General features: G+C 44.6%; 1 protein-coding gene across 4 annotated transcripts in view; it reads left to right on the top strand.

Moving 5' to 3' along the window:
- FBRSL1 (fibrosin-like 1) overlaps positions 1–27358 on the top strand; it is a 407425-nt gene that overhangs the window by 319063 nt on the left and 61004 nt on the right. The gene's annotated exons all lie outside the window — the stretch shown is intronic.

Here is a 27358-nt window from a genome sequence, read left to right as displayed (position 1 = left end):
ATGTTTTGTCATTGCAGGGTCGTTTTCTAGGGTGAAGGTGTCCCCACAAGACACACTTGCTGAATCATGTAAAACTGTGCAAGTTTAGTTAAATACGTTGTTTATTTTTGAAGCACTAATTTAGTTAATCTAGTCCAAAGGGAAATTTGGGCTGGCCTACTTACTCTTGTAACAGTTTTGCAGATAATTATTTGTGTGTGTGCACATAGGTGCACACCAGCTTAGTTTGGAAAAGAAAAATTGTATGAGTGAAATGTTTAGCTACATTTGATTTCTTACACTCTCCATAAAGAATGTCAGAAGGTGGCATGTTGTATGGTAACAGCAAGGGACACGTATAGCTCAGAGAGCATCTGTTACAAGAAGATGACAGAGGGCATTTGCCCTTTCAAAGAACGGTATGCAGTGAATGGAGCATTGTGATTTCCTCTGCAGTACTCTTGCCAAAAGGGTCCTGATCCTTTGGTTAAGAAATACTTGTTTACGGCTAAATTGAAAAAAAAAAAAAAAAATTGTTGGGGTTTTTTGGGTTTTTGGGGGGTTTTTTTCAAAAGAAGGTAAGAAATTTTACCTGATTTTATACAACCATATCTTAAACCAATTAATTAGCCCCATGTAGACAAGTGTGAAGACAGATCAAAAGAGTGAAAGAAGGAGGAAGAATTGTTGGAAGAGACTGGATTTCAGGGGGATGAGAGAGGGAGTTTCTTAGGGACACTTCCCTCTTCTTGAGCATTGGTTGTAATATTCCAGAAGCTGTAAAACTGAAGAATTCGGTGTATGGTTGGGGTAGGGGGGTGTTGACATTTTATGTTAAGAAGATTGCTCCAGCAGTTTAGGTATTTGATGTATGTAAATGCAAGTATCAAAATATTATCATGCATTGTTTGTCGTTCTCTGTGCTGATGGCAAGAGAGTGGAAGAGGGCCATGCTTATAGGTCTTTGAGACATGTTAGCACTGCCTAATACAGGAAAGTGCAACATGAGAAATTGTTTAATTTAATCACAGTGTTGCTGTGTTAAACAGTTTGGTTTTTTCCTAGACTTGATGATACTCAGTGTTACTTTGAGTATTGGCAGAATTGTGTCACTTAAGTTGATGAGGTTGTTCAGTCTTATCAAGGTTAACATCTGTGCTCCCTAGATTTGTACCCCACGTATCTCTGCTGGATTTTATTTGGTCTCATTATAGGAAAACCCAGCTCTATACAAGAGAGTCATGCTCAGGAAAAGAAAAGAGTGTTCCTATTAAAGCAAACAGACAAACCTGTATTATTTCCACAAACTACTAGGTAGAAACCAAAGTCGCCTATTTGGGTATGAGGAACTGACCATGAAATTAAAGGGCTGCTATATCTGCAGATACACTACCAAAATGAAACAAAATTTTCCTTTATTAATACCCCTGCTCCGCTTTAGCCCTACTTCTTAAGAATATTTTACACGGACTGGACTTAAATTGCCTGTTCTGTTCCTGAAGAGCACAAAATGGCAACACATCCAGATCAGTGGTTTGAGAATTTTGTAAGATAGCAAAACTGCTGCTGGTAAAACAGAGCTGTCAGCCTTCAGTTACATGGCTGTATCTGAGACCACAAATACCAATTTCGCTTGCAGTGAGACTACCTGTAATGATTTTTCTAGCAGATTTTTCCAGCATGTACACTGTGTATCCCTCCCTGGCTGGGAGGCTGTAGGGCATGCACTGAGAAACTTGAGGACACCATTTTGAAGGACTTCTAGAGTTTCCTTGGAGGTCTCATTTCATTCATCATTAGGCTAACTTCTGCGAAGCAGCAAGTTCTCTTGTTCTCCTAAGTGATCACTTTGAATGGGTCGTTGCATTTGTTGAAATACCTCCATTAAGTTCAGAGAACTTGAGGCTGCTGCTATAGCTAGGCTGCATATCCTCAGCCACCTCTCAGCCCTTTATCAGACCCCAAACTGAGTGCGTCTTGCTAACCTTGCAGTTGCATGGTTGGAATTATCTCCATTGTGTAGATGGGAACACTGAGGCAGATTTGAAATTACTTGCCCCAGGCCACCTAATGCTGACAATAGACCACACGGTCCCTCAGCCTCTTTCTATGCCAAAACCATTCTCTTGTGTCTGCATATGGAAAAACCAGAGTAGAGTGAGCGGAGAGTGGGATTTGTTGTGATAACAATGTGCGTTCAGTCCCAAAAGGCCATCGGACAGTGATGGATACATTGCTGTGAAATTAAAATCGCCAAGAGATGCACAGAAGGGAAGGCTAAGATGGTTGTTGCCATGCACATAGGTGGACGCGGGAGCACGCAGGCGGTGAGATGAAGCCAGCAGCGTTAGCAGGGTCCGTCAGCCTCTGCGCCAGGCAGCCCATTTGCATTCTTCTGTCAGGGAGTTGGAAGCTGCCACGGAGCAGTTTATACTCCAGCCTGCTCTGGCCTTGAATTATGCATGACCAATTTATCATGCCCCCAGCTGAAAAACTAATTGTGTCCCTGGGATATATTTACTAGAAATTGTAGTTTGCTGTGCTGGGGTCCCCAGAGTGTCCAGCAGAGCAAATGACTGGGAAGTCGGAGCGTGTTCAGAACAGGACTCCTGGCTCTGCCAGAGCCACCGTGCCGTTGATAGATTTTTCACTTCGATTGCCTTTCTGAGGGTTTACCCCCTCCTTCCTATTTTTCTTACACTGCATTACACTTAATCGGGCTGCAGGAGTCCTTCCAGTATCTCCAGTATCAAAAAGCACGCCAATGTGCCTGAAAAAAAGGCCATTTATTCAGGAAATGCCAACCAGATTGGGGGAAGGGTGCTAGTTTCTTCTGTGTGTGGTTTTTCTTTTTTTTTTAATAAGCGCAGTGTGGCTTCATGTAATGTCTCCAATTACCGTAAACGTCCCCTCCCTCTCCAGGTCTAGATTGATGAGATTCCCTAATTACTGTCATTTGAACGAGAGGTTGGGGAGGAGAGGATTTCTTTTCCTCATACAGAGCTCGTGGGGTGGGCTTAAGCTTGCAAATGGTATTACCACCAGGTCTGGGGAGGGAGCATGGGATGCCCCCAGCTGAATTTCTCAGCGATGAAATGCCAACTGTCAAACCCGTATCTGGCTGTATACCCTCTCATAAGGTGGAGCTGAGCCGTAAAGATCATAGGTGGGGGCGAGGTTTGAAAGGGAAGGAGGTAATTCACTGATAAATTAATCACCAAGTTCTGTCTGTCCTCCCCCACTTGTCAGGGGAGGAGGATGTCAAGGAGTTAATCACAATAAAGGAGTCAACAGTAACACGACTTCAGAGGCAGAAGAGCCCTCTGGAATCTCTTGCTCCCTTTTTATTATCCTCCTTGTCCAATCTCGTAGAGCTCCGCCTAACACAGTTTGCAGCAAGGAGTCCGCATCTCCGAGGACGGCAGGAGCCGTGCCAGCTACTGTCCGCATGGCTTCACCGCTGGCAGCACAGGAAGATAAATCAGGAGGCCTGCTTTTCCAAGAGGCTGGCGGACTGCAAGCTGGGACTTTGGAGAGAGGGATCGCTTCTCTTCCACGACGGGCAGGAGCCTTTCTTACAGCCCTGCTGAAACAAGCTGTACGCTCAATAGCTGGGCTGTGCTCCCCCACCGCTTTAATGGGATTCAGTGCATGTCCTCTTGAGGGGAGAGCTGTAGGAAGTTAATTGGGCTGGAATAAAGGTGCTGGCAGAGGTGCTTTCTTAAGTAAATTCAAGATGTATGAAGTAGTTTGTGGAAACTATTTGCAGTAAGTGTGTGTATGGGAAGCTGAAAGAAGTTAAGGTGGTTTTATGTTGTTTCTGGGTGTCACAGATCTGGATCAGCTTTTAAACATTCAGAAGGTCTCTACAGTTTCCTTCCTTCTAGTTCCCCAAACTTGTATTCATCATCTGTTTCCCAGAAATATCTGGTGAAAAGATTTTGTTCAGGTGACTACATGTCTTGCTGCAGAAAAAGTAGAGCACATCTGCTGTGTGATGAAACCATGCCCCTTTTTGCTGATATGTGATACAACCAGAATAAAAATAGATCTGAAGCTTGTAAAATCATATCGGAGAGAAGGCATAAACAGGTTTTTCTCTGAATGCAGATAGCCAGAGCAAAACCAAGGCTACAGAGTTCAAGGTTGGCATGGACTACCAAATCAGGACTATCCATACTGTATCCCCTCCAACCCTGGTGAACTGGAAATAGGCATGAGTCCGGACATAATGTCCTTGTAGGATCCAACATTGTAAGAGTGCTTTGATACCTTTAAGCTATTGTATCTACTGATTCCCAAAGAACAGTGAACTTGTCATGGAGCCCAGCATTTCACTGGGTCTCTGTGCAGAGAGGCAAAGGAAATGTTAGCTAAGCTGAGTTGTACAGAGTATGTTACAGTCTGTTTTTTCTGGAGGGTGTTGTGGCACTTATGAAATTACTGTGGTTTTTGTGCAGTGGGGAGAAAGCAAGAAAGAGGGACTGGAAGATAGGATGGAGACCACTTTCACATAGCAGCAGTTGTACCACTAAGGAAAGGATAGAGTAGGAGACAATACAAATCACAGCATCTTTTGTTAGTGTTTTTAGCTGCAGCAGCTCATTGTCTGAATACTTTTGCCCTTTCATTATTCAGGATGAAACACATTAGTGAGTCCAGGTTATGCTCCTTTTGCTGGTGGTCCTTACTGGCTTGTTAATGATCTTCCTAGGTTTCAAGTGCCTACAAATTTGAGTTCTCGGATAACTTGAGTTCAGGGCAGCTATGTTCGGCAGGGTGTCCTGAGTTCTCCTACAGAAATCTTCCATGTTTTGTTCTCTTCCATCCCCTGTTAACTTGTCATTATAAACTAAGGAAAAAACCAGTGACACTGTGTTGCCTCATGGATACTGCTCTTACCTGAACCTGCCTCCTGTGCTCTTTCCAAGGGAGCTTGTCTGTCTGGCAATTGACAGGTTCTGAGTGGCTCTACTGGTTTTTCTTCCTCTGTTTTATTATTCAAGCCCTTTTGGCTTTGCTGCTTTTTTTCAGTCTGTTGCTGTGCTGTGCTCGAGTTGCCTGAGCTGTTTGGTTTTTCTCCCATTTGCTTTGCTGCTGCTGCGGTTAAGGTGGGACAAGAAGCTGCAGCGCTGCACGGGAACGGTTGGGTGCAGAGGAACCCACAAACAAGCTGTGGTGACAGCCCAGAAGATGATAAAAAAAAAAAAAAAAGGGGGGGGAATTGGGGTAAAATAGAAGTCAGCATCTGTTTTATAAGAGGCTCCGTGACACAAAGTGACCGTCCCCTCACTTTCTTAGCTCCTGTAGCTGGGATACACTTCAGTGTCAGTTTTCATTTACTCCTGTGCTTAAAGTTATGTAAATAGTTAGAGAAAAACAAGTTGTGATCAGAAAAGAGAGAGGGGGTTTACGTGCCTTTTTAAAAAGGGGAATTTTTTTATTCATGCTTAAGGGTTAAGGGAAATTACACTAACATCAGCTACAACTTAAACATAGTACTTGCTACCACAGTTTCAAATCGGTGTGAACGTAGTCAGCTAAAACACCGTTTTGGCTTGGGAATTTCAGGGGGAGTGGATTGAGCCCCATGTCCTCAGCACAATGTATTTCCGAGTGTCAACACGTTCCTCCCAGTCAGGAACGAGAACTAACAAAAATGAACGGGGGAAAGGGGGCGACGCATTTTTTTCTCATGATAAAACCATGGAAGCATCTCTGGAGATGTGTGCCCGTACAGCGGCACATCCATATCCCTCCCTGGCTTAGGGAGCTGTGGAGGAATTCTGAGGGGGATGCGGGAGAATAAACCTCGCCGCTCCAAGAAATCCTGAAAATGTCCATCAGAAATGCTGCAAGTATTCGGAGGCTGCTGGAAGCGTTCCAGTATGAGAGTCTTTGTCTCCATCCATCACAGGCACTGCAATCTTTGTGCCCCCAGCTTCAAACAAGGGCTTCACGCTGTCCTTGCAATCTGCCTTTATGCAGCGGAGTGTGGAGGCTTCTAATTACGAGGCCGAGATGCGCGGCGGGTGGGGAGGCGTGCTGTGCCCCACAGCCGCGTACCTGATTATCCGTTGCTGAGGTCGTTAGAAGGGTTACTCCTGAGTTTAAGCCTGCTCCGCAAGACCCCTAATTATATGCTGCTCTGCAAGTTGCATTAAAAAGAAATTGTTGAAAAGACAAAGGACAGAATAACATTTCCTCCCTCGTCTTCCCCTCTCTCCCCCCCGCAACACACACAGACACACACTCCCCCACCTCTCCCTGCTGGGCCCAGAGCTACTTCTCACGCTTGAGTTGGTGCAAGCTCTGATAAAGCCATTGAAAGATGCAGCAGGGAGACAGAGCGCTCCCAGGGACAGAGGGAAGCAGAAGAGGAAGCCGAAGTAAAATGACCCCCTCCCAGGTAGATACAGCCAGGCGCTGCTTGCTGAAGGAGTTGTCCCACAGAGCAGAATTAGAGAAGAGATTAACCGTCCTTTATTGTTTTGTTTCACTTCCTAGGGAGCAATGTAATGTGGTTTCTTCCATCGTGAAAAACCTGCTTCAGCTGGAGCTCCGGGAAGCCTGAATCACTATAGATAACACATTCAAAGTGCAGTATCCCTTGCACATGCTGCCAGTTCTCATTCTAATCTCCCCAGACATCAAAAAAATTAAAATGTAAAATTCTAAGCTGTGCAGTTGAGTGACATGAAGGCTGCACTCGCTGCAATGCAATTTCCAAATCTGGGACATGCACACATGTGTCCATCCCTGTCAGAGATAACGGTTTTATGTGTGCTTTCCATGAGCCCATGAAGTATACCACTAACAGAGATAGAGAATTGAATGGGTTCTTCATTACCACATGTCTGGACTACTAATGAAACTAAACCCAGGCTGATAACAGTAGCACTAAATATTTCCAGCGCTTCTTGGTGCGATGGTAACATTTTCAATTTATGGTGGAGATTGTTATAGGGGTATCTGCAGTACCAAGGGTAACGTTTTTTCAAGATTGCTATTTCAAGGGGTAGGGGTTTTTATTACTATTTGCATTACAGTAGTACCTGAAAGCCTGAGTGACAGACCGGGATTTCACTGCACTAGGTGCTGTACAAACATGGAGGGGGAAAAAGGATTCTCTGCTGCAGACTGGGGTTTTTTGAGACGTGGCTATGGGGTTTTTTCATTGCTTTCGTAGCTGTAGAGAAACTCATATTTGAACAGGAATTTAAAAGTCAAAATGTCAAAGTTTGAGTCACTTCTGTACTGGAGAAGCTTGCTGACTATCATATTATACTTCGCTGTAATCTGTGAGCTTTAAACCTTGCTCAGTCTCTTGAATATCTCAGTTGTAGTGCTCCATTGTACGCTCCTTATTTCTTACTAGTTTGCCTTCATTTTATTCTGGCGTGCAACACTGGATTCACTGCCCACCCAAGGCACTAACAGCAGGGAAACTTCTGCTCCTCCCGTCTGACATGATTTTTTTCCCCCTCCCGTGTTTTCATGTATTCAGTTTGTCTCTACATGTGGTGAGGAAGGTCCCTGCAGCAGTCTTTGCTGGGGCTCTGGTTAGCACGGCTGAAGAGAGGCAGCGATGCAGCCGCGCTGGCAGCACAGCACGTTACTGCCGTGCATTTGTTGGTGCTCCCTCCAAAGCACTGGGTCGGGCACTGGGTGTGAGGTTGAATGCGCTTCTCTCTTGGTCACCGTGCGTTCACCCACATTGCTCCCTCCAAGGCAAGATCCAAAACCACCAATCGATCGCTCTCTCCCCTTGTTTTGTGTGTTTAAGGTGAACTCATAAGCCTCTCTGCGTATAAGATGAAATAACCCCAAACCGTGAACCCGATAACCCAAAACCCTCTCTGTGCATCGGCTTGATGTACCCCTTTGCTTTCTCATGTCCTGCTTTTCACTGCTGTCTCTTAAAAGATGTCTTAGGTGTGATTACTGTGGTGCATTGTTCTTGGCTACCTACCTGAGAGCAGGTTGAAGGTGGCCCTTATCCCACTTGCAGTTTTATGTGGCTTTTATGCTTTGGCAAGATGACACAACAAAGATATCAGCTGCCTTGAAATTACTCCAGAGAGCAAAATCTTTGTTTCAAATGGTATTTGGAGATCTTTCAGTCATGCCTCATATTTTCATGGCATCTGTGTCTAAGTTCAAAATCTCTTTGATTTAAAAATGTCATATCACTTGAGCTGGGACTGTAATCTTGTCTTCAAGCTGGGTGCAGGAGTGCTGGTACCTGTTTAGTCAGTGGTGGTACTTCCCTTGTCTTGCACGCTCTTCAGTTACTGAGAGTCTCTTGTTGGCTTTTCGGTTTTTGTTATGTGATATTTCCCCGCTTTAAACGGTGCAAAGAGTGATCACGGTTTTTTGCTTGCATGGTTTGTTGGTTTCTTCAACCCCAAAGTCCCCAGAGTCTGCAAGTTGAGTCATTTTTCTGCTGGTATAGACTTGTGCAAGAGGCATTACTCAGAGATGGCAGATAGTCTGGAGGCTTCGGCCGTGTGCTGTTGAACAGTCTCCAGAATGACTGTCTTGCTCGTTTCATCAGTTTGGAAATAAAAGAACTTGAAATCTAGAAGTAGTGAAGATAAAAGTGAATTTAATTACAGCACTTTTCGAATCCCTGGACGTATGAAAGACAGTGAAGCAGGCAGTACATTCAGCCATAGCTTGCTTAGCAGAAGTTTGACACGGTAACCCATTTCATTGAGTTAAACACTGGGCACGAGCAACGGCTGCTTTTAAAAGATAGCACTGTGACTTCCATCTGGACATCTGCCAAGGAGGGGTAGAAGGGACACGATGCTAACATCTCGCTTGAGCCACAGCAACTTTAATGTGATCGTTTTCCCTGTCTCAGAATGAAAGCTGTCTGAATTCTTACCTCTTGTCTCAGAAATCTGGCGCTCTGGTTCAGAGGCCAACTAGATACCAACTCAGACAAACCAGGTGTGGCTCACAAACCTCTAGATTTGGAAAGGATGGCTTAGTATTTGTTACATTTTTAGCATGCATGTCTTTCCATTGTGTGTTGGAGATGGTTTTTAGGTTTCTAAACAAATAAGCACTGGCTAAGATGAGGTACACAGTCCGTGCTAACGGAGGTGAACTAAGAGTGCTTTGATGGAGCTGTATTTCTTTATTAATTACTGTTACAAAGACAAGAACTCCTGGCTGTAGCCCAGGTAGGTATGAAATATCCACCACAAGACGCTACAGTAGCAATGCAAAAAAAGTATGCTTGCATTTGTAAGAGGTGATGAAAAAATGTGCCCAGGAAAACATGTGTGCTGAGCTGATGGAAGCCTTGGTCCTACCGCTGGTGTTGATACTCAGTGACCTCGCACGCTGGGAGGATGTGCTGCCATGCATCATGACACTGATTCCCCCCTGGACTGCTTCATTTTAGCACAAATTAACTTAATACTTTACGATGGCTGCTGCAGGTTTGTGTTACGTTATGATGTGTTTGTGGCAATGGTCTGCATCCACTTCAGTTCATGGTGTGGTGAAGTGTGTTGAAACAACGTGGTCTGTGAGGACCTGGAGGGATCAGGGAGCAAAGGAAAGGATACAGGCGAGACTATGAATGCTGGTGGTTGTCTGAATTTAAACAGAGCCTCTTAGCTGCAGCTTCCTGAGCAGTTGTGAATTTTTCTATTTGAAAAACTCCAGGCAAACCTCTTCCACTCTTCTAAAGCTAAAGACAATGTCTGTATTTTGATTGTGTTTATATTTGAAGCAAGGGATGAGCAGGTTGAAGAAAGTGACTTCTTTCTTTAGTTCAGGCCCTGTGCTTTATGGAGAGAGAAAGTGTGAAGTCATAGGGTCAGTGGTCATGACTCAGAGTCAAAAGGTTATGGGGTGAAAAAGAAGGGAAAAAAACAGAGTTCCTTATTTGTGCCTTCTAGGTAGTTGAGCTTTCTGGCCATCCAGCTGCCACAGCCTTAGGACTGTGACCAGACCTGTGTATGGAAGGTTTCCTTTTCTAACATTTCATCCAGTTGCTCCCCCAATCTATCCCTTCCACTCCTTAGGACTGATACTAGGCAAGAACGTTTCAAAAATACTGTCCGTGGCTGCTGCTCTGTGCCATGTCTTCACCGGCACTTGTGCCGTGGCTGCGACTGATGGAGCTGGACCAGCAGAAAGCCGGTATAGATTGGTTCAGCAGAGATTAATGCCGAACGCGGTTGTCTGCCTCTAGCGTGCTACAAGAACCCCCCACAAATGGAACAGTATTAAATCTGAACCTTGCAAAGATGTTTGAAAACCAGAAGAGCGAGTGGCTGGAAGATTAACTCTGCACGCAGACACTTTGGAGAGCAGAGAGCCACAATAGCAGTTTCAGTGCCAGCTTTGTCCCAGCTGCCAGAAGGGACTTTGTCAGGGAAGTCCTTTACCATGGTACTGGTCCCCCAGCTGCTGGAACAATTGCTTGAGACCACTGGCAGCCAGCATGATTAAAGCAGCCTTCAGGCTGCTTTATTTTACATGGGCAGTTATCCAGGTCCAAGGGTTGGCTCAGAGTGGAAAGATGTAGAAGGAAGTTTGCCATATTGTACCCTTCCTCACTACATCTCTTCTTTGTCTGCCTTTAAGGATCAGGCCTGGCTTTGTGGTTGATCTGTAGTCACCCTAGGTTGCAGTCCATGAAAGGCTCCCAGTACCTCTGGGTATTGATTGATGTGACAAGATAGACGTTTTTCTTCTTTCTACATAAAGGAAATATTTAATTGAATTAATTATCTAATTTATTGCCTGCTGAACTGGGATTTTAGCTGTATGAATTAATAATACAAACCAAGAGCACCCTTAAAACTTCAGCCCCTTTCCTTTCTCTTAAACTGTTGCAGCTGTTAGAATACATTTACAAACCTTAAGTAATGCAACTGCTGACAACGGAGTTAGTAATTTCATGTCAGGATGGAACTGCAGGAACCAAACGAGGCTGCTTACTCATTCTTTAGTTTCTTCCTTAGGCCAGGTAGAGCCTTCCCTTTGCCTTTGTATTTTTAAAAAGGGGAGCTAGGACGTATGCTTACCAAAATGGATTTTTGTCCCAATGGGAATGGCCCTCTTTTGCTTTCCTCTGCTTTCTTTATGTGAGTATGTAAATATATGTAAATGTATACAGGGGCTTGGATTTACCCTCTTCGTCTCCCCCTCCCATGTATAATGTATGTGTTAAACACGTAATCATTAATCAACTTTGTGGGGAGTGGAGACAAGAAGGGCTCTTTGATGATAGATGTATACTTGTGACTGTGCTTGTATGCGTGTTTATTAGGCAGCACGGTGCTATCAAAAGAAACTCCAGGTCCCTGAGGATAAGAAACAGCATAGGGGACAAATGAAGAGGAAAAAAAATCCAAGCCCTCTTACTGTAAAACCCTCTGTCTTCTACCATCTGTCTCCTTTTTCGGAGTGAAATAAATTGGGGAGAGATCTTTGAATGAGGTGCTTATTTGTAATGCACAGAAACGTTAATGCAGAGCAGAAGCAAAGTTATAGTTAACATTGCCTCTGATGGCTGGGAGTGTTGGAGGCAGGATGACATTATTTCTTTTGTCTGTACATGCTGGAAGTGGTTTAGAGCAAAAAAGCCTTCAGGTTATCGTGCACAAGCACAACTATTTCTTAGGTTTTAATATCATGTTTGATGTTATGGAAGGCACAAATTAAAGGTGGTCATTGCCCTGAAGTGTTCACAATAAAGACAACAAAAATGACAGTGGTTCTTTGTGAGTACCCATCTCAGAACATGCTTCAGGCTGCTCTGTGTTGCTGGAGGAGGACGTGGGGTGCTGGAATTACTTGTCTGGAGATTAAGGTAGAGGTGCAGGGGTTGCCTTCTTGGCATTTCTCTCCCCGTGAGATACAGCAGTAAGTCTTAGGACCTGAAAGCTTGGATTGGACGTAGGATTGGTTGCGTTAAAGGGGAGCTTAGTCAGTCTTGTAGAGTTGTGCATATGGTCTTGCACAAAATTGTGTTGTCCAAAATGATCAAGTTGGAATAGACATGTTTGGGGGGAAAATAAAAAAATGCAAATTATTTAAGTGCCTTAGATTATTTTTCACTACTCTTAATTAGCTTGTGCATTTGCAAGTGCCCATTTTGAGAAATATCTAGTAAAATATGTGTTTTAAATGAGCTTAAAAAGTGGCTTTGGCTCATTGGGTATAGAACTGCTGCACCTCTTGCTTTGCGTTCTTGCAGAGCTAGGCAGGAGATGCCGAGGTCTGATTGGAACCACTGAAGTGCGTAGGAAACAGCAGTCCTGGCTCCATCAGCCATCTGCTCCAAGTCCAGCAATCAGTCACCAGCCAGGGGAGCAAGGGAAGGAGTTGTGAGTGTGTTAGTGGGAAGCAGCAGCAATGAGACTGGGAGGCAAATGGGAAAGAAAAATTCCATTTTCTGCAGTCTGCCCGATGTAGAGAAGCAGATGGATTGGCTGCAGCATGCCAGATTTGTCAAGGTGTATCTGATATTGGTTTAGGAAAGGAAAACAGCAATAAAATCTCAGGAAAGGTATACCAAACAAAAGGTACATACATTTGCTTTGGACTAATCTAGGCTATCTTTACAGTAAGATAGCAGCTTCATCCACTGTGGCTATTTCTCTTTTTTTCCCTATTTTTTCCCTCCTCTCATTTGCCAAAGTCAGCACTTCCAGATTGTTTTACAGATGAGCCGAAAGCCACAGAAATTCAGAGCCTCATCAGAATTTTCCTAAACTGTTGACTATTCAAGTCTACATTTTTAGTTTTGGAGGCCTTTCCATCATTTTATTTTTTGCAGAAGAAATGAACAAGGCGTTGGTTTAGGAAAGTGCTTCAGCTACAGTGCGATTAAGCACATACATGGAGCTAAGTGTTTGATCAAGTGCTTTTCTGAACACACTCTCTAGAAAATGGATGTCCCTTCTACTGCTTTTGCTAAGCTAATCAGAAGATGCTGGGGTCTGATCACAGCCTTTTGTGCATTTTCAAGATAGTGTCTCTGGAGGATCACTACACACATCCCTCTGCAGTGAGTACAAGGAGATTGTCACCAGGAGGGTGTTAGTCACTGTGCATTAACATGCAGGATTATTCTGCCTCTTTTTTCACTGCAGGCTTTTCATCTCCTTACTAAGCAGCCACAGTCACGTCTAGGCTAAAATCACAAAGGTTTCTTATAACACAACATTTGTGCTTCCAGTTCAAGAAATAAGCTCCAGTGAAATGTGTTGTGTGACTTCTGAAGAGAAGTATGGAAAGGGCAGTGGCTTCAGCCCTTGCCACTAAGAGGCCAAGGGGAGATCAGCCAGGACGAAGCTACGGGAGCTCAGCACTCACCTCCTGAAGGCGCAGCTGTCTGGAGGGGTTAACAACCTGACAGCTGAACAGAGTTGTTGCCCTCTTGGCAAATGAGCACATAGTTAGGCAAAGAGAGGTCAAGTACAGCTTGCTCTCCTGTTCCTTCCAAAAGCATCTCCTGTGCAATGCTGGTGGTTGAACACACACATCGGTGATGTTCCTCTTCCTCCAGCTGGGCCAGCTTTCTACTGCCCAGAGCCAACCTGGCCCTTTGGCAAGCCATCCGTGTGAGTGTCCTGGAAACTCTCCAGTTGGTGGCTCAGCATGGCAAGCATTAGCCAATGACTCAAAAAACGTCCCCCTCAGACATCACCACGAAGGGAGAAGAGCAAAGCTGGGTCAGCAGTGCTCTGTTTATTGACAGGTCCATGAGCAAACACAGTAGAAGGTTTCAGAACACAAAACCTCTGACAGACATCTACCGTTCACCGCAGGCAAACAGAACTTGACGGGTGAGATCATATCAGCACATATGGAAAATAAACCTAGTAATTGCCCTGCAATTATGCCTTATCATAACAACTGCTGTTAGATGGACTGTCCTGCTAGAGTACACCACCTTCCTGGTACGAGGCATGCGTCTAGAGTTCAGCCTTCCATCCTTCTTGAGACTTGCCAGACTCCAAATCTAGTAACTTTTTAGCACGCAGAACCATGTTTTTGTTGAAAATAGTTGGTTACTGATACAAGCCAGTAACTGGGAGAAGTTTCTTATGGTTTGTACATGAGGAAATGGCCTGTTTTTGTGGTCAGCAGTTGGCATGGTATATATTTGACTGCTTTAATGTTTTTTGCAACCCCACCCAGATAGTTGCTGTAGTACAAAAGAAATAAATTTGGAAGAGCTGCATGGGTGTAGCTGATCACATATTCACCCTATTAGCTTCAGCTGGCTTGTAGAGTTCCTGTACCCAGAACACTGAGAGAACAGAGCTTTTTGAAATAAAACTTATCTGTTCCCTATGTCAGGTCAGTTCATGTCTGTACAGATGGTTTCTCAACTGGAATTGCCAGTAACATCATCGGCAAAGGCTCTGAGTGACGTTTTTTGTTCATTTGGGTTTGGGCGATTTTTTGTTTTGTCTCTCTGATTGTATTCGTAGAGGAAAAATTGCAAAGAAAAGAGCCAAAGGAAAGTCAAGAGGCATTGTACAAGAAGGAAAAGATTATAGCAGGAAGGCATAATGTATTGGAAGTGAAAGACCATTCCTGTCTATTGGGGATTTTCTCAAGAATGTGAATGTACATGTCTGCTGGAAGAATGGGAAAAGAAGGGCTGACACTTTGTGGGGTTCAGACAAAAGAATATAGATCCTTTTCCCTTTGCATCAAGTGGTCCATGGAAATTAAATTGTCCTCTCAATGCAGGGGAGAGTTCCTGTCCAGAATGGATCACAGCATGATGGTGACTGTAAAGAGGTTTTCTCTTCTCCTACCTTGCTCCATGGGGCGTTTACTTGAAGAGCATAATTAGGATATGCATCTGGAAAAACACACCACCAGGCACAGATACAGTAACACACTAGAACCCAAGTGTATTTTAGTCTACTGCAGACGATAGAAAAGAAACTGAGGTGAGCAGTGTCAAAACTTACTTCCCATGAACTTTCTCTCCCCATTTCTTCACATACTTTGGCTTATGCACGTACAAACCTCCTTCTGTAAGGGAGAAAGTTAGGCTATTTAAATGCCATGAAAGAAGTTTGATTTAAGAGGAAACTTGAAAAAGAAAACAGAGACCTGGCTGGTGAGGACAGGAAAGATTTCCGTGCTTTGGACAGAGGGCACAAAGAGGCTAGGCAAATCCGTGGGCCCAGGGTTTATAGCATGGCTGTCGGTGCCGCAGCTGATTTCTTAAAGAGCTGGGAGGTGGTGAAGGGAGTTTGTTGTTGGCCGAGTTAGTCTTAGATTGGGGAGGGCGGTGAGATGCAGGAACTGAGAGTCTTTTAGGTTTTTTGGAGACAAGGATGAGAAGATTGTTTGTGAAAGCAACTGGAATGGGGCATGGAAAAATCCAGGAAGGCTGTTTTACCCACGGGGTGAAACTCTCTCTTTGGTTTGGACTGTAGCCAGTGGCACAGAGTAACAGAAACTTTCGAATTCGTGCATCTGCTGCTTGGCCAGTCCTCGCTGGAGACTGTCGGAGCAAATGGAGCTGCCTGTTCTGGAACCATTTTAGCTAGAATCAGCTCCCAGAAGACGGTTGTTAATAACTCATGTCTCACCAGCTCTCTCCTCCTTCACTCCACTCCCTAAAAACTGGGCTGAGAGACTGTGCAGGAATTTGGGCTCTCTCGGGTAGGCGAGCAACAAGGCGACGGGCTCTTGCTGAGGTAATCTGCTAAAGCCATTGCCATTTTGCAAAGCAGCCACAATTCAAAGCGCAGTCGTGTTTGAACACTGGACTGACTTTTCTGTCTATTTTAATGCTTTAAACAGGGCTGTGCATTCAGCAGTTATTTGTATAAGCGTTCTCCAGGCATTTGAAAAAGACTTCTGTTTTCCAGAAAAAAGGAGGAAAGAGGCCGGAAGGGACTACGTGGGGCAGGGTAGGGGCAAGCGATAGGGGAGCAGCCGAAAAGGGTTTTGGCTGAGCTGGTGTGTGGGTGACTGTGGGCAGACCCAGTGCTGCACAGAGACTTGCTAGGGCTCCCCCACACCTGGTATTAAATCAGGAAAAAGCCTTCCACCTTCTGTTGCTGGGAGTTATGCTCTTTAGAGCCGAGTTCGACAGTTGTTATTGCAATTTTGTGGTGCTCTTTTGATTTACAGCTGTTTTTACGACCATTGAGACAGCCACAAATCGAGGAAATCTCATAAAACAGAGAGTAAACGTCTCCTTCACAACCCAGGCAGAGTTTTGGCATCCGTGCTTATTCCATAGAGCAGGATGTGTAAACAATATTGTGTCCCCTGAGTGGCTGATATCAGTACAGTTAAGTGGTAACAGCTTGAAAAATGCATTTCTCGTATATTAGCGGTAAAACTCAAAATGGGCCCCCAGGCTAAAGTAAATTGGTGACATTTTGCAGCAGAAAGGGAAAAAAAATAAGGGCAAGGATTGGAAATGCGGAGCCCCAGCTTTGAAAGCAGTGGGACTGGAGCCAAAGTTGGATTTATCTGCATTATTGCAGTACGGAAATAAATGGATCCACCACACTTGTTGCAAAGCATATCTAATTGGAGAAGACAGATTATATGTCAGCTGCAAACGGTGGACTGTCCCCTTCACCGCCTTCTTACACAGAAGAGGAGGTCGGTTAATGCCATATTTAATCAAAGTATAACGATGAGAGCTTCTTTCTTGACTTACTGTGTAGCACAGGAGAAATGCTTGGTGCCCCTTTTCTGTAAAAAGTAGGTGAGTGCACTTCACTGCCCATGAATGAGTGAGGGGTAGGAAGCCAAATGCTTTGCAGATGTGAACCATAGTCTGTCTTCTACATTTTTTCCTTCACAGCCTCCATTTGTAGGGAAATTTATATGCTGTCCTGGTTCCCTCTTTTTAGGTGTTCCTAATCCCGTCTGTTGGGTCTTTAAATACTACTGCACCCTGCGGTGTGCCTTCTGTTGTGGGTGGGGGTGTCCACGTGCGGGAATGGAGTTGTAGGGAATAGCTAGTCCAACAGAGACATTTTTTCCCTAAAGTGTAGAAACACGAGACATGAGAGAGAGAAGGGTTGATGGGCAGACTTGATAATGAAGTTAAAAGAGTCAATCTGATAAACACTGGAGAGACAGCTTCTAAAATTTCACCATGTTTTGGGATTACCACATTCGTATTGTTTACCTAATGAATATTTGATGTTTCCTTCATGTATAGAGTTGCTGTTATCTGATTGGGGTGACAGGAGGTATCATCGCCTTGTAGCTTCTTCATTTGATTACCTATGGGTCTGCTGAATATAATGCGTGGTGGTCCAGCCTTGCTCAAATTAATCTAGTGTCTGTTCGCAGAGGAGAGCTATGAGAAGACCTTCCGCAGCTGTCTCCTTCACAGAGCCCAGCAGGGAGTTTTCAAATAAAAAAGCTGTCGTTCCTTTCCTGGAGTAATATTCAGAATCTACTTGCCCATTTCTAATTAACCTAATGGATATTGTTAAAACTTGGGCATTTGCAAGGGTTCGTAGACCCGTAATCTGGGTGGTTCAGGAAATAGTTTTCTCATGGGATCAAGAGATGAGGAGAAGGCAGATGATCATTCATTTTTGTTTGATTTTGCTTTCCGGTGCTGTCTGAAAAGAGCTAGCCTGAAGATGTTCAGTAAGGCTGTGGCAGTCCTCTTCCGTATTTCTGCAGTTTCCATGGGCAAAATGGGAATGGACATTCCCCCAAGATCACACACAAGTCCAGCACTGTTGGTGGTAAAGCTGCAGTGAATGACATTTTTATCCAGAGGTTATTTGTTGAATTGTTTACTGGTGTGTTAATAGAAAGGACAGGGCAGGAGGTGGTTGCAGTGTTTGCTTATGAATGTCTTCACGTTGGTAATGTTTTTCTTCAAGTTTTACCTTCTGGAGTCATGTTGCTGCATGAGAATCTCAGTTTACATATATATTACACTTTAAAGGAAAAATCCAGCTGTGTCTTGGTCGCAAGGATTAAACTTGAAAACTTAAAAATACAAATTAATGTTGACAAATGTAGGCAGATGCCCAATTTGGTTTCCTTTAAAGATGTATTACTTTTTAAATCTCTTTAGTGTAAGTCCCCCTGCTTTTCAATTTGCATTGTCCTGGCACAAGCACAAAGCTGGAGGGCTGCAGCAGGTACTAGCACTGAAGTAAAGGAAGAGCAGTGCTTGAACCACGCTCCACTCAAACAGGCGAATCTCCTAAATCGCTGTGCTATTGCAACGGACAAAGTGCTCAGAGGGGGCAGGGCAAGCGCTGCTCCAGTACAATTCACCTGACTGTAATATTCATCTTGTAATAAGAATCTCTCCTACATGTAATTCTGGTGGGATTGAAAATTTCCCAGTAAACCTCTTAGCGAGGCTGCTGAATTAAAACGGGGAGATACTTCTTAGGCGGTGAAGCCTGCCTGAACCACACAATCTCTGCGGTTGCAGCAGGAGCTGCTCCAGACGGCCGATGCTCCCGCACCCAGGCACATCCTTATGCTGGCTATCAGATGCTGGTGGGCCAGCGGACCTGTCTAAGAGCTCTCGGTCTCTGCCTGGGATTTGCCTGGGATTTGCCTTCACATTCAGTATGAATGCACCCAGCACGCTGCAACTTTGTCTGAAGCCAGGAATGTGTTTTGTGTCCAAACCGAGTCGTTTTCCGCATAAAAGGGGAGCCCACTTCAGAAGCCCTGTCCTCCTCCTGGATTGCACAGCTGTGAAAGGAGTGGACCTGGGAAAGAACGGTGCTTTTGTGCAGCACAGTTATGTGTTTAACATAATAAATGTTTATTGTCCTCTGGAGCAAAGGAGCAATAGGCTAAATTATAGCCCGGGGAGGGAAAGCTAGAATCATGAGGTATAGGCTGTTAATTATCTTTTTTTTTCAGCTGTCATAATGTACTGGCGTTTGCCTGCAGCTCACCCCCTCCCACTGCTCCATTACCTCCACCACCACTATCTCTAAAATATCTGCTTCCCGTACCACTGTGCCCTCCTCCTCTCCGGCCTCCTGCTCTTTCATTTGTAAGGCATCTCCGGCCTCCTGAGAGATTTGTGACTTCTCTCCCAGCAGCCGCTTACGGTGATAAAGGCCCTCAGACTGCCTCTCTCTGATTAATCAGCCCTCGTGCAGCCTCGATAGGGTGTTAATTTGTAAACTCAGTGGACAGGCAGCCGTGATAAGCCTCCACAGCTGCTGTGTGTCTGCCGGGGGGATGGGCAGATAAGGCTTCAGCCCTGGGATGCAGCCAAGAAATATTTTGGAGCAGTGAATTAGAAACAACAACAACAAAAGAGCCTTCTGCAGAGGCACTCCTTTGAGGTTGCTGCGGGTAATACAGCAAGTTCCAGTAGCGGTGGACAAGAGCCGCCTTCCCGATCAGCTCCCTGAACCCCCAGCCCAGAAAAGGGCCGCATCAGGATTGCATCTGTAACTGGGAACTTCTGTGGGAGGGATGTCCGTGTGTCATACGTCATGGTCTGGGCTAGGAGGATGGCGTAGTCGTCTCTGTATCTCGTGTATTTATTGCAGTTAGCCCGATCCTTTTCGGAGAATTTGACACTGGTTTGTCAGAGGGCTGTCTGGCAGGACACGTCACCTGCAAAAAAGGGATGGACACAAAAGGCGTCCAGAACAGCATCAGTGTCAAATTATTTTTGAGAGTCCCCCAATGTCTGCTGTGTGATGTGGTTCACATAAAGTGTTATATGGGGTCCACTATGTAAGCAGCATATGGATTAAAAATGAGAAGATCGCATTTCCCCTAAACAGCAGACCGTCCTGAGTGGTCTGAGACCACAGAGTATGGCAGTGGTCTGAGAAGTAGCAAAGCGTGGTGTTAAGCTCTGAAATACCTAGGCAGAGTGGAGCAGGCTGCAGCGACGACAGGCATGTATTCTGCTTACCTGTTCAAGGTTATGTCAAATGTTTCTAGTGTGCTCATGCAATTCTCCCTTTTTTGTTGAATCGATTATGTTTTCTTCAAAAATTGAAAGGAGGAGATATTCCACTGAATTTGTATCAGCTTTTTGGTTCAGCTGAATCCTAATGATTCTGCCACTGTTGGCCTCCCGAACTGTTCTAATGTTATCCGACAACTTGCAACAGACCATGGAAGCAGTTCCTTCCCTGGCTGCCAATGCAGGTTGTTATTCAGTACATTTTTGAACTGCAGCAATTCTCAGACAGACAGTGACCTTTTTATGAAATCAAATGTCTTGCAAAACCCTCTGAACTGTGATTTATAGCCATTTGTGTTGGAGGAGGCTGCAGGTGGGATTTGGGTGACACATAATTGGTTAAAAGATAAAATAAAATGAAGGTTGCCCTGCTGGTACAGTGATGGCAGGAGCTACAGGAATGAATTGCTTGGCAGTGCAGAGCCTGGCCCTCCTCCTCCCGCCCTCCTCCGCTGGTTGCCAAGTCCTGTCTGGCAGGCCATTACAATGATAAATGCAGGTAGCTGGCAAAGACCACAGCTGAGAGTTTGTTCTAGCGTGCCAAGCCCTGCTTGGCATTCCCAGTTGGTGCCAGCATTTGCACTCTTACTCAGTTTGACGGAAACCAGGACATGAGGTGTGAATTTATGTCCACATCCTTCCAGGAGAGAGTTGGGATAATGAAATGCCAAGGCAGCCCTGGGAGCAGCAGAGTAATTTGGTAGGTACCAAACAACAGTCTGCCACCTGTCATTTGCAGTACAGTCCCTGCTCTCCCCCATCACTCTTCCTACAATGCAGCCTTTGAATTATAAGAAGTTCTAGGTAGTTCTGCAAAGAGCACTCGCCATTCCGTTTGATTTAGTGCAAATAAAAACCCATATCCCAGCCAAATAGATAGTCTGGCTAGATAGTTTCAAGCTGCAATGACAATAATACCAACTACTATAGTAGCATGTTACACAGTGTTCCCAACCTTTCCTACTCATAGGCAGGTTTTCCCCTACGTTTGTAGCAAAAGCTAAATCGGCAATCACCTCTGTGGTTGCCTAAGTCAATGTCTGGGTAATTGAAAAATTTAAAACGTGGAAGTCCAGGCTGAAAAGCGTGCCTGTTCAGGAGGGGGATCGGCTCTCAGGAGAAGGCAGGAGATCTCTGATTTTTTATATGTTTCAATACAGATTGCACAAAGCCCTTTTATAAGTGCATCTCGGAGAATTGTTTTTCACTGACTGGGGCATATATGAGTTGCCCTTAACATGGACACATTGCTGCCTCTGACCTACGGTGAGAGCTGCAGCCTGATCCAGTGACACAGGGAGAGGACTGTCCTCTGGATGCCATTCGTAGACCAGACTACCCAGAAGTGATGCCGATGGCGGTGTCCGTGAATGCAGAAGTGAAAACAATCCGCTGTGAGAAAAAGAACAGCAATGTCTACTTCACATTCTGCTTTCTCCTTTTGTTCCCCGCTAGCTGTAACTGGCACTTGCTTGGTGGGAATAAGCCAGGATGTGGAGCATACAGACACGTAGTAAAGGGGAAATCGGTGCTGGTTAGAATGGAAAATAGACAGGAGTGTAAAATCAAGGTAGGTTTTGGTAGCAGTTTGAGAGCTGAGGTTTGAGGGAGGAGGATACTGAGATAAGGACCAAATGCACCTTAATTTAAATTAGGACACACAGGCACAATAACATTAAGCAAGTATTTTGGCTGGTTTTAATGAGGGACAGCTGGAAATTTTCTTTTCTGGTCAGTGTCTCTGCAAACAGCTGAGGGATCTTTTGCAGCTATGTGACCAGCCTTGGTGAGGCCCAGGAACTCCCCAGCTTCCTCCTTTCTCCTCCTTCACTAAAATTTTTTTCAGTGCATGTATTTATTTATTTATTGGAGCTGAGCTGGGAAGGAGAGGGAGTTTGATCTTTTCCTTTGGGAGACAGCAACCGCTCGGAGGAAGATGAATCATAAAGCATGGCTAATGGAGGGGATAGGAAGGGGAAAACTCTGGGCTATAGCCATTCTCCAGGGGCTGGAGGGATGGTTTGAGAAGAGAGGGAAAAGGAGTTAGCAAGCCTGTGCCCCAGGGCTCTGATAGCAGACATGCTGTAGGTCAGGCATCCCGCTGCTTTCGGAGCATTAGGTCACCCTTCGTCACGGGTAAGAGGCGCATCTGTGCAATAAGCCAACAGACCGCAGCAGCATATGTTCAAGAATTACAGTTGCTGTTTAATCTAAACTAGTTTGATCTATCCCAAAATGGTTGTAAAACTATGAGGAACATGCTCTGGATTCAAAATGGTGTTATTTTAAGCTTATCACTGTGTTGCCAAAAGAGAAGGTCCAAAACAAAACTGTAACATGGAACTTGCGGAGAAGCAATGGGTTTGGCTCTTCGTTGCCCTGTGCTAACTGAATCAAACTGTCTGTACAGCATTTCTTTCAGTGCCTTCCAGTCATCATCCACTCTGCCTTGCTTTCCCTTTGCCATCATGTAAATTCAGTGTAATTCAATGGTGAATTGGGACCAGTGATCTCTGTTTCTAGGCTCTCTATGGCCTAATTTAATTCTCTGTTCCCAGACTTGTGCTAGCTTCTCAAAGGGGCTGTTGCAGAAAATCGTCATGGTTATATAAACTGCTGAGAGAAATAAGCGTTCTTGGAAGAAAAAGTGACAGAGAGGAGTGCACTGTCAAAGGCCCTTTCCAGGACAGTAGCAGTACTGAATATGCATGTGCTAAATGAATGCAAGGTGGGAACCTAAGCAAGTATGTTGCTGGATGAACGTACAGTTCAAGAAGGTTTTTGTTTCTAGTGGACCTTCTGTAGAGTGAACTTCCATGCAAGATATGGAAGACTCATCTGTACCTCCCAGAGATGGCCTTGAATCAGGATTGAACTAAAAGTATCTGGGGCATTTAAGGCATTGCTATGTCAATAAGCTGTTGCCTGTTAGGGTGTTTGTGCTGCATGTTTCACTGTGATGTGTTATGGTGTAGCTAAAGGCACAATTGAAGTTTTAGGATTGTTCCTAGAAGGCTGGAGGTCTGTCTGGCATTCGTTCTTGCTCAGGGAATATTATCTATTATTAGTCCTTATTTGCATTGGACATTAACAGCCAGAATTTCATAAGCTATCCTGACCATCAGCTGGAACTGGATTTTTCAGAACAACCGGGTCACCATTCAAGTATCTAAATGGATTTTCGGAAATGCTCCATACCCAGCAGCTCCGGTCAGGTTGGTGCCCCAAGGACAGCTGCTGATTGCTGAGCCCCCTTGAAAGCCCAGTCTATGAATTCTGTGTGAAGGTCTTAGGAGGGAAGGGGACAGGTGAATGTCCTTGCTGTCAGGAGATAATCGCAAAATGCAGTGTGGATTTGTAGAAGTCCACTGTGTATCCTGTTCCCTCTTGCTTAATCCCTTACACAGCTTGATTGTGCTCTGTCCCAGCCAGCCATGTACCACAATGCTGGATTTTCCTAGAAGGTGTCACAAAAAGCTAGTTCATGTACTTCTTACTCCAGCTTTTTCTCCTGTGATGGTGCATGAAATGACTGACTTGCAGGTCTAACTTTTCTTTCATCTTCTTAATTGAGCTGTGATTTCCCTCCAAAAATAATCCTGGTTTTGCAGAGACCATAGGTCCCCTTGAAGCATCCCCTCACAATGAAGGCAGTGTTACCCGTGGGTTGCTTCTGTATCCTGGAATGTGTTGAATGCTTTCTTGGTCTTAAGGGTGAATTTTAGTTTGGTTTTTTGTGTGTGTGTGTGTGTGTGTGTGATTTCTAGGCTCCTCTTGCACCTTTCCATATGTATCAATTTCCATTTCCTATAGAAGAATCACAACCCAAACAATACCTTCCTGTTTTAGTTATTGTTCTCATATTACTGAATGACGGGGTCTGGTATGAATGACTTACAGAATCAACTGGAAACTAGTAAAGCAGTATTGACACGTGCTGAAATTCTCCGCTAGACAAGCGATCAAGTGGCATCAGAGTGGTGGGTAAAAGCAGGGGAAACAGATCAAAGGGATGAAAATTGATCCAAAATTTTCAGGTAGTGTCCGTGCTTTATGCTGAAAGTTTCTCTAAGCGTATCCAGCACTTCTTGTCTGAAAATCTGGAGAAGGGTTTTCTTGAGAGCATTTTAGTGCTAAGTTCAGTAACAGCGTGAAAACAGTCTCTCTTGAGACTGGCTCTTGGCTGTCTAGAAGATAGGCAGCCATCCAGAAATAAAATTTAAACTGTGTTTTACTGCCTCCTTTTCCTTCTACCTACCATACTGGACTCAAATTTGGAAGGAATGCTTGGCTTTTGCCCGTTACGAAACGTGTATACCAGGTCCCTAACACCACGTGCTCTTGCTCCTTGTGAACCAGAACTGCAGCCTTATTAGCAATTTCCCAACATCTTGTGATCAGGCGCCTGAAGCATCAGGCTTGGATCTGGCATTTGGTGTTCCAGGAGACTGCGTGAAGATCCACAGAGCCTCTGTTGTTGGTGATAAGGAGCAGTTTTATTCCTGTTAGCCATTTTATAGGCTACAAAGAAAGGAAAAAAAAAGTAATTACTGTGAGCCTTGATATAGTTTATAATGCTGTCTCTGTCAGATGATGTTGTTCTGTTATATATAATCATTAAATTATTAATCTGTAAGAGCTCTTACACCTTTCAGCTGCCACGGGTTAGTGGGAACCAGGATGAATGAGGCATGGACTTCATTATGCCTCACTGTTCACCTTCAGAGGAGAGGGTGTGCTACATCCTTTGTGGTTACCACCTTACATTTTGAGGAAAAAGCTGCCTTTGCTAAGCTTTTAGTGCTGAAAATTGAATCAGTGTTTATATGTGCTGGGTTCAAGGGGAGGAAGGACGAGGGACTGGAGCACCACTCCTCTGCTTGCTCTTTGCAAAGCAGAAAAGGGTAGAAATGTTGTTTTTCTCTGCAGTGTATTCAGCCTAGTTTCAAGCTGTCACAGAGCTGGGTGGAGACATTTTCCCCTTTAGATCTGGTGTAGAAAAGAAGAAAATCAAAATGGGACAGAGAATTGCTAACTTTCTTGAATAAACCGCAAAGGGGGACCTGCAAGGCTTGGTGCAGATCTTAGCCTGTCGTGAAAAGGGTGCTGGGTCTTAAAAGTTTCAGCAATTTCAGAAACTGTGCTGCTCTCTGAAATCATTTGTATGTGTTTCACTTTTGGGACACAGATGCTAGATATGCTTAAAATGCAAAGGTCGTTATTGGAAGCGAGGGTGGGACTTTGCAAGCAGCAGCTTTTATGAAAATATGCCCGTCTTGGGCTCTGCCGTGGTGCTCCATGGGGGAGGGAGAGGAGCAGCAAATGTACAAGGAAGGCTAGAGGTGTCTTTTGTCTGTGAGCTTAGGCTGGGGATGTCTCTCTGCCTTATGCAGCAAAAAAAGGAATTTGGGGGGCAGTGAAAGACTTGAGGGGTGCATGGAGCTGCCTCAGTTGCCCTTGTCCCCAAGGTGGTCCTTCAGTTGGAGACAGGCAGGAGGCAATGAGGGGAAAAAAAGGAAATTTTTAGTTTCATTTTGTAATCAAAAAGTGTGATTTCCTGGGATGGCTTGAACCCTTCCACATAAAGAACTCCAAACGCCTGGTTTTGCTCACAAGGGAAGAATTCCACTTTTTTTTTTTTTTTTTAATCCCTTCTTAAACATATGCAAATTATTTGCTTGAAACAGCAGAAAATTTGGGAGGGGACTTGTTTTAGCAGATGCGTTGGTTTGCTGGATTTTTTCACTCATTAGTGGGCTCCCTCAGACACATAGGTTTTATTGTATGCTTCCTTTAAAGGGTGACTGATGGAATTGAATGATGTATTCAGGCTCTTCCTCCCCCAGCTTCCCTCCTGCCTTTACAGCAGCTCGCAGAATATCCTATAGCACAGGCATTCACTGTTTCAGAACGGTGCTCATGCCAAAAACTGCTCAGATCTGGAGCTAGAAATCACCAGAAGTGAGAGCAAAAGTTACTGTAAACTCTAGGTGTGAAGGTTTGTGTCTGTAAACTGTGGCTGTGATGTTGAAAACACTGCTCTGTAAATGTTGACTCTATTGTTGAAGGCGGTGCCACATATTGATAGCAGAAGACTGAGCAATAACCCGTGTGTGTTACTTTGTCTTAAAAGTGAATTTCCTTGCTTGACTTCCTTAAACGTTGTTTTTATGTAGTCTGGACCTGTAGCGCTAAGATCTTTAGCTCCCGATTAAACAGTGCCAGTCTATATTAAATCCTCAGTACTGAATTATGCAGAGGGGAGTGAGCTGCTCGTTGCCATAAAGCGGTGTCGGCGGGACCCAACTTTCCAGACCAGGCGAAGCATAAAGCTTCTCCCAGCTGGGTTGGCCGCTGCTGCCGGAGCGGGTCTTGCAGCCGGCGGCTTGCTCTGTACGGCACCCCGGGGAAGGGCAGCTCTCCCGAGCAGGCTGCCGGGGAACGGGGTCCTCTTACGGGCTGCACACCCCGCACCCCAGCATCAGAAACCGGCACTTAGGATCCGTGGCTCAGCTGCCGATTTACTGCTTGGGCTTTAGTGCCAGCCATGCCGAAGTTTCATTGCCTGTAAAATGGGGGAATCTTATTTATCCACCTGCCACGTGTCCTAGCGCTTCTGCTCTGAGCTAGGTCCTGGCTTTGTGTAAGCTGTTAGTATGGGTGAATTCCCAGAGCCTGCAGATGTGTTCTGCATGCGTGGTGACTTTGTGTTGATTATAAGTGAAAAACCTCTTAACAATGGGTTGTAAATTCAGAGTTGGCTGTCAAACGTTTTATGCACCACTGTTGTTGCTGCTGTGTGACGCTGTTACACTTTCTTTGCAAACCAGCCTAGGCAAAACCTTGTTTAATCCTGGTTCTTCCTCTCTTTAATCCATGCAGTGAAGGGATCGTGCAGGTAACTGATTTTCCCTAAGATTTTAGGATCCTTTTGCTGAGCTGTGTAACGATCATACATGCCACAGCTACACGTGCAGCTTTGTCGTGGACATGATTCAGAATTTCTTTCTTATGTGTCTCAGCCTCAACCTATTTTTCATGTCGTTTTCCCTCTCTTTTTTATGCATTTGCATTAAGTAAGACATTCAGTGCTTGCAGTGCCACTTTCCTCAGAAATAACATTAATAGATCACTCTTTCTTGCTTCTTACTATATTTCATGCAGATCCTGCATTTTACTATTTGTTTTTTTCCTTCTGAGTCGTCATTTAAAATATATAACAGTGTAATACAATTCATAGTGCTCTTTTATCATGCAAATCTCCCAAGGCACCTTAGAATAAAATCAATAAAATAAAAAAGAAAATCAACTTAGTTCAGCCATGTGTTGAATTAATTCATTGTTTTTAAAGCAGAGCCAGGGGAGAAGGGCTTTTTTCACTTTCAATATCTTTTGCTCTTCAGCTTTGTACCTCACCCCATT

Source organism: Haliaeetus leucocephalus, unplaced genomic scaffold (assembly GCF_000737465.1).
Source record: "Haliaeetus leucocephalus isolate CR32 unplaced genomic scaffold, Haliaeetus_leucocephalus-4.0 Scaffold802, whole genome shotgun sequence".
NCBI lineage: Eukaryota > Metazoa > Chordata > Aves > Accipitriformes > Accipitridae > Haliaeetus > Haliaeetus leucocephalus.
This window is presented reverse-complemented; position numbering and strand designations above follow the sequence as displayed.